The 11,107-nt window shown below is 51.3% G+C and overlaps 1 non-coding gene across 1 annotated transcript; it reads right to left on the bottom strand.

Moving 5' to 3' along the window:
- Positions 1–10,638: 10,638 nt before the first annotated feature.
- On the bottom strand, positions 10,639–10,710 carry TRNAE-UUC (transfer RNA glutamic acid (anticodon UUC)). Its single transcript has one exon. It is a non-coding gene; the product is annotated as a tRNA-Glu (tRNA).
- Positions 10,711–11,107: the final 397 nt, after the last annotated feature.

Genomic DNA, 11,107 nt, shown 5'->3' with positions numbered 1-11,107 from the left:
GAGAGGGAGGGAGAGAGGGAGGGAGGGAGGGAGGGAGGGAGGAAGAGGAGGGAGAGAGGAGGGAGGGAGGGAGGGAGGGAGAGAGGGAGGGAGGGAGAGAGGGAGGGAGAGAGGGAGGGAGGGAGGGAGGCAGGGAGGAAGAGAGGGAGGGAGAGAGGGAAGGAGGAGAGAGGGAGGGAGGGAGGGAGGGAGGAGAGAGGGAGGGAGGAAGAGAGGGAGGAAGAGAGGGAGGGAGAGAGGGAGGGAGGGAGAGAGGGAGGGAGAGAGGGGGAGGGAGGGAGGGAGGGAGGAGAGAGGGAGGAAGAGAGGGAGGGAGAGAGGGAAGGAGGGAGGGAGGCAGGGAGGAAGAGAGGGAGGGAGAGAGGGAAGGAGGAGAGAGGGAGGGAGAGAGGGAGGAAGAGAGGGAGGGAGGGAGGGAGGGAGGAGAGAGGGAGGGAGGGAGAGAGGGAGGGAGGGAGGGAGGGAGGAGAGAGGGAGGGAGGGAGGGAGAGAGGGAGGGAGAGAGGGAGGGAGGGAGGGAGGGAGGAAGAGAGGGAGGAAGAGAGGGAGGAAGAGAGGGAGGGAGAGAGGGAGGGAGGGAGGGAGGGAGGGAGGCAGGGAGGAAAAGAGGGAGGAGAGAGGGAAGGAGGAGAGAGGGAGGGAGAGAGGGAGGGAGGGAGGGAGGGAGGAGAGAGGGAGGGAGGGAGAGAGGGAGGGAGGGAGGAGAGGAGGGAGGGAGGGAGAGAGGGAGGGAGAGGGAGGGAGGGAGGGAGGGAGGGAGAGAGGGAGGGAGAGAGGGAGGGAGGGAGAGAGGGAGGGAGAGAGGGAGGGAGGGAGGGAGGGAGGAAGGAAGAGAGGGAGGGAGAGAGGGAGGGAGGGAGAGAGGGAGGGAGAGAGGGAGGGAGAGAGGGAGGGAAGGAGGAGGGGAGGGAGGGAGGGAGGGAGGGAGGGAGGGAGGGAGGGAGGGAGGGAGGAAAAGGAAAATATCTATATAGGTGGAAAATCACTGGAGAAGGCTGTCCCTGTTCTATGATAAGTGAGAATGGGAGTGAGGCTGCATGAATGTTGAGAGAATAGTACGCAGACTAAAAATAAAGGGGAAAAAAGTAAAAGAAATTGGCATTAAAACTCTCATAAGTATACTACATGGGGTATTTAAGATTCCCTTTAAGTGTGCTACTAAATACGGTGTAATAAGCCTGAGATTATGTAGTGCAGTTGATTAGATAAAGGTTCCCACTTAATACGTAAGTTGTGTGGTACTTAATAAGATGCCACAATAGGCTCTTATAATAGTTTAGAAGCATTTTTTGAATGAATTCAGAGTCATATTTCTAATATAAGAAACAACCCTCCCTTTCCAGATTCCACTTGAGTCAAGATTCCTGATTCCAGGGAGCAGATGCCATGAGAAGAAGCTAAATCTTCTTAATGATTCTGCATGTACCAAAAAAAAAAAAAAAAAAGAGTTCCCTAGAAAGTGCTAAGTTGCCACAAAAATGGCTGTAGAAGAGAAAAAATTAATTCATCTGTGCCTTTTGGTTACTCTCTTCCCTGGTAGAGTTAGAGGCCCACACCAAGACACATCATAATTAAAATGGCAAAGATTAAAGACAGAGAGAATCTTAAAAGCAGCATGAGCAAAGCAGTTAGTTATCTACAAGGCAGTGCCCATAAGACTGTCGCCCAATTTCTCAACAGAAACTTTACAGGCCAGAAGGAGTAGCATGAAAACTCAAAGTGACGAAAAGCAAGAATGTACAACCAAGGTCACTCTACCCAGCAAAGCTGTCCTTTAGAATCAAAGGACAGACAAACAGCTTCCCAGACAAGGAAAAGCTCGAGTCCATCACCATCGAACCAGCATTACAAGGAGTCCTAGCGGGGCTTCTGCAAGAAGAAAAATATATAACAGTATGAATACTAAAATGGCACTAACCACCAATCTATCAATAATTACTTTAAATGTAAATGGTTCGGGGGAGACGCTCCAACGCTGATTTGAAGGAGCCCATCCTGTGTAGGGCCACTGACCCACATGGAAGTGTCCGCCCTTCCTTGTTGGGGGCGGGCTGCAGTATCACTCACTCACAGAGGCAGCTGTCACCCAGCCTGTGTCACGAGAGAATGACATTATGTTGTCCTGGTGTAAGCACCTTCTTCTGGAGAGTTCCACACTGTCTAAAGCATGCCCTACCAGGTCTAGGAGAGGGTACCTGCCGAGCTGTGCTCAGGCCCCCTGTGCATCCCATCACCTGCCCTGGGCCATGGTGTCCTGTCTGTGAAATCCCGTCTTTAAGGCCAGATTTCTGAGGAAGTTTCTTCTAGCTCTCGTGTGCTGGGTTCTTCATCGTGTTCCCCAAATGGAATCTATCTGTATGGCTGAGTTGTGTTCCCCCGAAGTTCACATGGTGAAGCCCTCACTTTCAGTACCTCAGCAATTGGACCTTTAAAGAGGTAATTACGTTAAAATGAGGCTGTGAGGGTGGGCCCTACACGAATCTGCCTGGTGTCAGACCTGCACATGACACCGGCACGCACACAGGGAAGAGCACGAGAGGACACGGGCAAGCCAAGGATGAGCTGGTCCCGACCTCAGACTTCCAGCCTCCAGAACTGTAGCTGGGTGCCGGCTGTTGAAGCCCCAGCAAACGAATGCACTACCTTACAATTAAAGAAGTTCCCAGAAGCAACATCCTCCAGTCCCTGTGTGGCAGTAATTTATAACCTTTTGAATCAGGAAGCTCTTCCTTAAAGCTTTCTTATAGCTCTCCTCCTGGGATGAAGTTTCCCTTCCTTGTCTTGCTTTAGTAATACTGAGAAAATGACCACCATTCGCCATATCATAGCTTTTCACAAAGATAAGCACTCTAGGTAAATCATCGTTTCCAGACTGAATAAATTGAACTCCGAGAACCCCACCAGGAAAAATAAAACAAAAGCATTCTGGTCTAAAAGCGCGCACACTAAAAGAATTGGGGGAGGGGTACAGACAGCAGTGACACTGATGAAAACCAGGCAGCGGGTCTCATTTCTCCTTCCTTTCCTTTGCGTTTGGTTTCCATGGAAATCCACATTTGTGGGTGACTTCTCCTCACAGGAGCTACAGGCAGATCTCCCAATTTGCATAACGCAGTGATTTATGGAGCAGACGGGGAGCTGGCAGGGAGGATGGGGGAGGGGTGTGTGGTGATGCGTGGGTCTGGGGGGCTGGCTGGCCGGTGCCTGTGTGTGCCCGAGCGCTCAAAGCATCAGAAGGGCGCCCTGGGCAGGACCTTTGGCCAGCGACGTCTCTGTGGGTGTAAAAAGGCATAATTGCTTTTTCTCATGGAAATTCTATTGGTGAGTCGACTCCAGGGCACCACGGAACCTGGGAGTGTTATCAAACATCCCGCGGTCGCATCTCTATATGTAACGGCTCACGCGGGCACCCTCTCCGGCCTGTTCCTGCCTCCCCCTCTGAGCTGGCTCCAGGCGTTGGGCTCCTGAGACCTTGCGGACAGGATCTCCCACTCAAACCAGGTTTCACACTGAGAACGACCTGAGGAGCTTTCCAACCCCTAGGCCCGCGCTCCAGATAAGAAATAGCCTCCTAGGCGCGCGCAGCAAGAGCGCATGAGCCGGACGCCAGAGGGGCTGGTCCCAGGCTGGGTGAGCCTGGAGCCCCCGCTGGGCTGCTGGGCAGCCGGCAGGGCTGAGGCTTCCTGACACTACTTCCTGCTGTCCTCCTTGCCTCCTCATTCTGCCGTCCCTCGGCCTCCTCCTCGCAGCAGGACATGCTCCGCTCCTACTTTGGGGTCTTTCCACGTGCGCGATCCTGCGCCAGTGGCCCTCTCAGCCCGCTAAGCACCAGCTTGGGGGGAAGTGACAGATTCACCTTGGCCACCCTGTGCCTCAGCCCCCGATGAGGTGGGAACCCTGACATCCCTGCCTGAAGGGTTCTTTCTAGGATGCCAGGGTGACACACAGGAATTCGCACTAAACCAATCAGGACGCACAGAAATCGAAGCACAGCAGGTCCCAGCAGAAGGCCTGACAGGCCCCTCACTCCGAGTCAGTTCATCTCCTGCCCAACACCTCTCAAATCCAGCCCCCTCGTGCCTTCTGGTCCTGACTGGTCCCCACTCTCCTACTCAATCACAGGCAGCGCAGGAGACCCCAGGCTCCCGAGATTGCACCTCCCTGACCCAGTACAAATGCGGTGCTGCTCTCCACCTCCTGATGACTCTGAAAGCATCAGGACCTTGTGTTCATCTGTGCACATCTGTCCTCACGGCTCCCAGGTCACCTCCGCATGATGACCACGGTTCCACTGCCGCCTCCCCACCCTGGGCATGCGCCTTTCATCCTGCTCCATAGAACGTTAGGACCCCCGGGGACCCTATGTCAGCACCTCACCCCCCTCTCTATAATACAAGCTCCTCAAATACAGTGTATTCTGGCTGTTTGTTGCAAGTCCCCAGAGCCTGGAACTCTACTAACTTCCCCCAAAAGTATGTGTTATTTGAATGAGGAGCAAAGAAAGGAATGAACCAGAAAGTGAGGAAAGAACCACCTCCCATTTCGGCTGCCTTCCTTCTCCCCTTCTACCTACTGTCCTCTTCCCAACCAGGAATCAGAAGGACCTGCTTGCAACTCAAAGCGCATCGTGTCACCTACCAAAGGGAGTTATTTAAATAGTCACTCGGTGTGTTTTCCGTGTAACTGTCCCAGATAGAATTCCACAGGTGTTTCCTGACCTACCCCTGCCTTCCAGCCCAGCCTCGATGTCGAGGGACGGCTCTGCGGGTCAGGCCACGTCGCCAGCAGCTCAGGCCACATCGCCAGCAGCTCAGGCCACGTCGCCAGCAGCTCAGGCCTCCACTGAAAACAGTCTCGCACCCCCACGACTCAGCTCAGCCGTGAGCCTCCCAGAGCTGCACCCCTGTCTCTGCCCGACGCCCCGTCTGCTTCCTCCTATGCAGCCTGGTCACTCCGCCCCGCACCTGCTTCCCCAGAGTGTAAAGTGCTTGACAAGGGACACCGTGGACCAGGTCGCCACCACCCGCATCGAGCAGAACATGGGCACAAAGTCAACACTCAATTTACTTTCTAATCAATTGTTTATTTTAACTGATCATAGGCCAGCGCTGTTTCATGAATTATCAAAACAATCAATCAAGAGGGTCTTTTATGATTTAAAAGTCTCTTTATATAACAAGTCCTACTTTTATTACATTTTAAACATTTTGCATATACAGTCGGTCCTCACTGTTCAGTTTGCAGGTTTTCACATTCACCTGATCAGGGACATTGATTTGTCCCCCCAAACCCACACCTGACGCACGTGGGCCACGGCTCCCAGACCTGCAGGCGGCGGGAATCTGCGCCATGTGACACACGTTCCCACCAGAAGCTCAACGAGGCGACACTCTTATTTCAGCTCCTGCTACGAACGAGGGTTCCCGCGCTCTACTTAGTGCCACGTTTTGTGCTTTTTCACAGTTTTGTGCTTTTTGTTGGTCATTTTGCTATTGAAGACGGGCTCCAAACATAGTGAAGTGTCGTGTTACAGAACAGGAAGCGCTGGGCCACCGGGAAACACCAGACACCGAGAACTGCAGTGAACAGAGACTGGCCGTTTTACTACGAGCGGCGGTCACTCAGGACAGTGGGAAGCTGATGCTCCAAACTCCCCGGTCCGGGGTTCCAGGCGGGGTTTTAAGGGCTTAGGGGACAGGCGTGCAGACAGACGTGCTGGCGGCGAGTTTTAACTGGAGGCCCGGGAGCCTGGCCGTTTATGGTTAAGGGGCGTCAGCACGGACCTTCCTGGGCAGCGGACCCTCCGCTTCCGAAAGGTCCCGGTGTTCGATTCCGGTCGTGTCCGGGCCTTTGGTTCCGTGTGTGCGTGGTGGGGGCGAGACTTTGGTTCCGGGCGCAGCTGAGGTCCCAGTTCTGTCCTGTGGCAGCAGCTGGGGCTCCCTGACTTGTGGGCCTGGTCTGCTGTCCCTGAAAAGCAGCCCAGCACCTTGTCAAACAGGATGGGACTGGTTTGAGCTGGTTCTGCGGATACTGTAATATATTTTGGTATACTTATTCACATCTTAAGGTGGATGTATTATTAACCCCTTGTTAAATAATTCATTGGATTTATTACTACGTTACCATGAATGATTTATTTCTATTAAAAACCAAACCAGAGTGAAACAACTATAGCCCTATAAAGGAAAGTGTGATATGCAAACAGCAAGGGAAGAACCAGATGATGAGAAACTAAGATTTTTGCAACCTATGCAAATATTAGAAAAACGGGTCAATTCTCATCCTGTTTAGATGATACGCCACAAGATAATTTCAGTTGTTTTGTGCCTCCCTCAGGGAACATTAAGAAGAACTCATGCCTTTTAATAAAACAGGCTTCAATAGAAGGTCGATTGCTTTTGTGTTTGTTATAAGCATTGTGCTTTATCAACAAAAATGAAGCATCTTTTACTGAGGCCATAAATAAGGCCATTTGTCACATCTGCACAAGACACTCAAGAGACAAAATCGGAAAAGGGACTCGGAGCCCAGAGCAAGAATAGTGGGCAACAATACTGAGAAAGTGTGGAGGCCCGGAAGAGACTTAATAACAAGACAAAAATCTTCACAGATGTTACCATGTTTCCCCGAAAATAAGACCGGGTCTTATATTAAATTTTTGCTCCAAAAAACACATTAGGGCTTATGTTCAGGGGATGTCATCCTGAAAAATCATGCTAGGGCTTATTTTCCAGTTAGGTCTTATTTTCAGGGAACACGGTACCAAGCTTGTCTCGAAGATGGCCTCCATCATTCCTTCTCTCTGCGGAAGCACATGCTTCTATTCTGTTGAGAGGCAAAGTCTATTTCTCCACTCCCTTGAATCTGAGCTGGTCTGAGACTGCACTGACCAATAGAATATAGAAGAAGTGACATTAGGTCAGTCCTTCCTCTAGATTTTCAGAGAAGTGGCATTCCCAGATCCCTCCTTTTGGAAGCCAGTCACCATGTAAAAAGTGAAAGTACCTTGAGATCACCACGCTGGAGATGCTCACAGCACATGGAGAAGCCCTGAGGAAGGAGGTGCCACCCAGTGAAGGACCAGCCTCAGCCCTGCCCAATCACCAGCTGAATCCCAGCCAAATTAGTGAGTGACTGGCAGGTGTCCTGTGAAACAGGAAAGCCGCACTGCTGAGCCTTTCCTGAATTAGGAGCAAAATAATAGGGGTGTTTCTAAGCCAGTAAGCTTTGGGTGTAGTTTGTTATGTAAGCTCAAAAACAAAATGTGTACTTTCAGAGAAGACCATGAGATAAACAAGTGGTAAAGCTAAGTCTGATCAATGTCAGGCTTGTTTCTTCTGCTCTGTGTTGCAGGAGACTGTCACCTTACAAACATTTCCAGGTCACCTGGCCAGCTGGCTTCCGATTAGTCTTGGTCAATTGGAGAAACTGATAGGAGGTTGGAAAGTAGGAGGGAGGGGCATTTCTTTTCTTTTGGGGAACAGTGGCTGGCTCTAGGTTCCCACCTCTTTGGCATTTCTTGTGGTAACAGGAGCTGTCCACAAGCTTCAGCAGTTCCAGAACTGGAGGCAATGTACGTAAATAAGTGGCATGCTTCAGTGGTGGCCACCACAAGTGGCTGTGTGACTGCAGAATAAATAGCCTGGGTGGTCCCAGCTGCATTACGTGCAGGCTCCAATAATGTCAGCAGTGACATGCTCCTACTCTCTGCTACTGCCACCTCCTTCCTCTTCGCTCTTCCATTAGACATATCTGCAGTGTCTTCCAATTGTCTAGCTACACATCTGTCCACACAGGTTTTGCAGTCAACAGTGCCTTCAGGAAACAGACACTCAAAGATGAAAATTGGTTAACTTTCCTTGGTCATAAACACAGTTATGATCTTAGCATCAGTGGAAAATGAGATACTGGTGGTTCACATATGTAGTGGCAAGATATTTACTTAAATTACAACCTGGCATCTCCTGGGATGAGGGTCTATTGAAGGTAAGGTACTAGAGGGTCACAATAGACAGCAATTACACAATAACTACACTTGTCTCCAGAGGTCTGCAGTCAACAAAACAAATGTTTCAAACAGGAAAGTTCATAGAGGGCGTTGGTTACAGACTTTTTGGAAGTGCTAGAGGAGCTAACGGGGATAAAAATCAGATTGTTCAGATGCTAGTGATCGCAGATGCCACTGCTCACTTAGGGCTGAAAGGATGACACAGGAGAGGTGGGGAACAGCTCCTGATGGCAGGAGTTCACTCTGAATGTCGCTGCTGGGCACTGTCACTGTCACTGGAACCACACCCTGACTTTCAAACACATTATTTGCTCTGTGGCAAATCCCAGGGTTAGTGGAGCCCACAGCTGCCCACTGCTGGCACTGCCGGTGGCTCATTACAGCAGCCCCTGTCAGATCCCCAATGCCACTGGAGTCTGTGTTTGCTGGCAGCCATCAGGGGAAGTCCAGAGACCCCATGAGAAGCATAAAAAATTGCTCTGCTTTCTTGACATATTCCAGTCTTCCAACAAGTACCTCCCTTGGACAGAAGCTAATCAGAAATCTACTGGAGGGGCCGGCCCAGTGGCTCAGGCGGTTAGAGCTCTAGGCTCCTAACTCCGAAGGCTGCCAGTTCGATTCCCACATGGGCCAGTGCACTCCCAACCACAAGGTTGCCAGTTCAATTCCTCGAGTCCCACCAGGGATGGTGGGCTCTGCCCCCTGCAACTAAGATTGAACACAGCACCTTGAGCTGAGCTGCCACTGAGCTCTGGGATGGCTCAGTTGGTTGGAGTGCATCCTCTCAACCACAAGGTTGCCGGTTTGACTCCCGCAAGGGATGGTGGGCTGTGCCCCCTGCAACTAGAAAATGGCAACTGGACCTTGAGCTGAGCTGCACCCTCCACAACTAAGATTGAAAGGACAACAATTTGACTTAGAAAAAAGACCTGGAAATACACACTGTTCCCCAATAAAGTCCTGTTCCCCTTCCCCAATTAAAAAAAAGAAAGAAAAAAATCTACTGGAAGGGGTGTCTGGGAAATGAAGTTTGCAGAGATCCAGCCCTCTCAGAAAGGAGAAGACTATGAAGGGTGGGAAAGAAGACAAGGGCAAACAAGAAAACAAGCAGAATGGTGCCGCTTTTGGCAATTTGGCAGTCTTTCTTAGCCTTCCACTTGTATTTAATTTCTGTACAAGAGAGGCATAATGGGATTATCTTAGGTAAGTGAAACATTCTCACCACTTTCTCAAAAGTTGAGATGTGAAGTCCCACCTGTATCTGTCACTCTGGCCAGCCCCGGGTGAGACTGTTGGGCCTGTCAGGGCCAAAGCCAGCGGCACCATGGAGATGCACGGTGGTTGTGAGGATGAAGAGAAGGCGGTCAGTCTGACAGCTTTTTATGAGGACACTTTTGCAAAACACTGAAATGATCTTTATGGTTAAATCTTATATTGTCTCCAATACAAACTGAGACACAGAATTACAATTCACTCAAGAGATGGACATGACTGCCTCTAAACAAACAGTACAATTTCCCCAGAAATATACTCTCATCTCTGTCTGCACCTCATTTCATTGGTTTATAAATGGTTCAAGGACCCTGATGCTGTCTCCACCAGTTTTGTTGTCCAAATGAAGCCGGAGACATCAGTAGCAGGTGGACCATGAGGTTGGTCCCATGATTTGATCAATCCCCGTGAGTAGCTCCAGGAGTGGTTCAAGCAATAGAACTTTCCACGGAGACAGCACTGCCTGCACTGACCACTAGTCATGCAGTCTTCTAATACAGTGAAAAGCACGTAGGCCTATGCATGAAAAGAAATATTTTATTCCATGCTGGGAAGGGCTTAGAAGATGAGAAGCTTTCAAGGCCCTTTTGGCTTCTGAAAGTTTGACTTTGCTAAGAGGGATGACCTCAGCGCCATCGCACCTGTGATTCTGTGCTGATGCCGTGCCTCAGTTTCCCCATGTCATGCTCTGGGGAAGTTGGCTAGGTAAGTGGATCAGGATTCTCCCCTCACGGCCTACATTCCTATGCACACCTCTGCATCTGCACTGGAGACGTCACATAGTTTGCAGTGCCAGCCCTAGTGACCCCTGCTCCATGGACCCCCTTCTGCCAAACACCTGTGGCCTTGGCTGTGGCTCCTCCTGGCCCTTCAGTGTCTCCCTCCTGTTCAGCATCTCTCTGTCCCAGGGCAGAAGCACTTCGTGGGGACACAAAAGTCAGTGAACTGTCTAGAACATAATCCCTTTGCATAAAATAAATGGTAATTATGTGAGCAGATGGGGGTTAATGACCCACTGTGCTGACCACATACATCAAATCATGTTTCACCCCTTCCTCTCGCATAATATTCTATATCAACTGTGTCTCAATAAAGCTGGAAGAAAGAGCACTCCTCTGCTTAATAGTTTTATGATCACTTGTTGTGACATTTTCAATGAATTATATGATGGGCAGAAATACCAACACTCACTACAGGAGCAGGCTTTCCTGGGCTGAGTCACAGGGAGGGCTTTGAGGGATCCACATGCTGGGGAAGGATTTACAGGTTTCAACAATTACCTTCAGCGTTCTTTTTGATAAGAAGATCTAACCTGAAGACGTGGTGAATTTCTCAGCGGGATTCTAAAAGGGTGGGCCTTCCCACACCGGGAGTCGAACCCGGGCCGCCTGGGTGAAAACCAGGAATCCTAACCGCTAGACCATGTGGGAGACGACAGCGGCAGCAGCAGGTGCAAGCATGCTGAATCATTTGTGTCTGCTTCCTCCTTCCGAGTTCGGCCCCGCCTCCCGGGCTCGGCCCCGCCTCCCGGGCTCACCACCCCCCCTCCGGGACTCGGGCCCGCCTCCCGGGCTCAGCCCCGCCTCCCGGGCTCAGCCCGCCCCCCCCACTCCGGGACTCGGCCCCGCCTCCCGGGCTCGGCCCCGCCTCCGCGTCACGCCAGCCTTCCGCGCCTGCGCGGCTCTGCAGGTACGCTGCGATTACTGTGGGTTCCGTGCGCTTTGTCAGCTTGCGGAGAGGGACGGGCGACCCGACCCCTCACATCCACCCGGGGGTGCTGCAGCCGGCCTGCGTTTCCAAACATCTCTGTAAAAATGGTCCGCGGTG

Source organism: Rhinolophus sinicus, chromosome 13 (assembly GCF_057876585.1).
Source record: "Rhinolophus sinicus isolate RSI-liver-muscle chromosome 13, RSI-T2T, whole genome shotgun sequence".
NCBI lineage: Eukaryota > Metazoa > Chordata > Mammalia > Chiroptera > Rhinolophidae > Rhinolophus > Rhinolophus sinicus.
The sequence above is the reverse complement of the archived record's forward strand: the minus strand, read 5'-3'. Positions and strand labels throughout refer to the sequence as shown.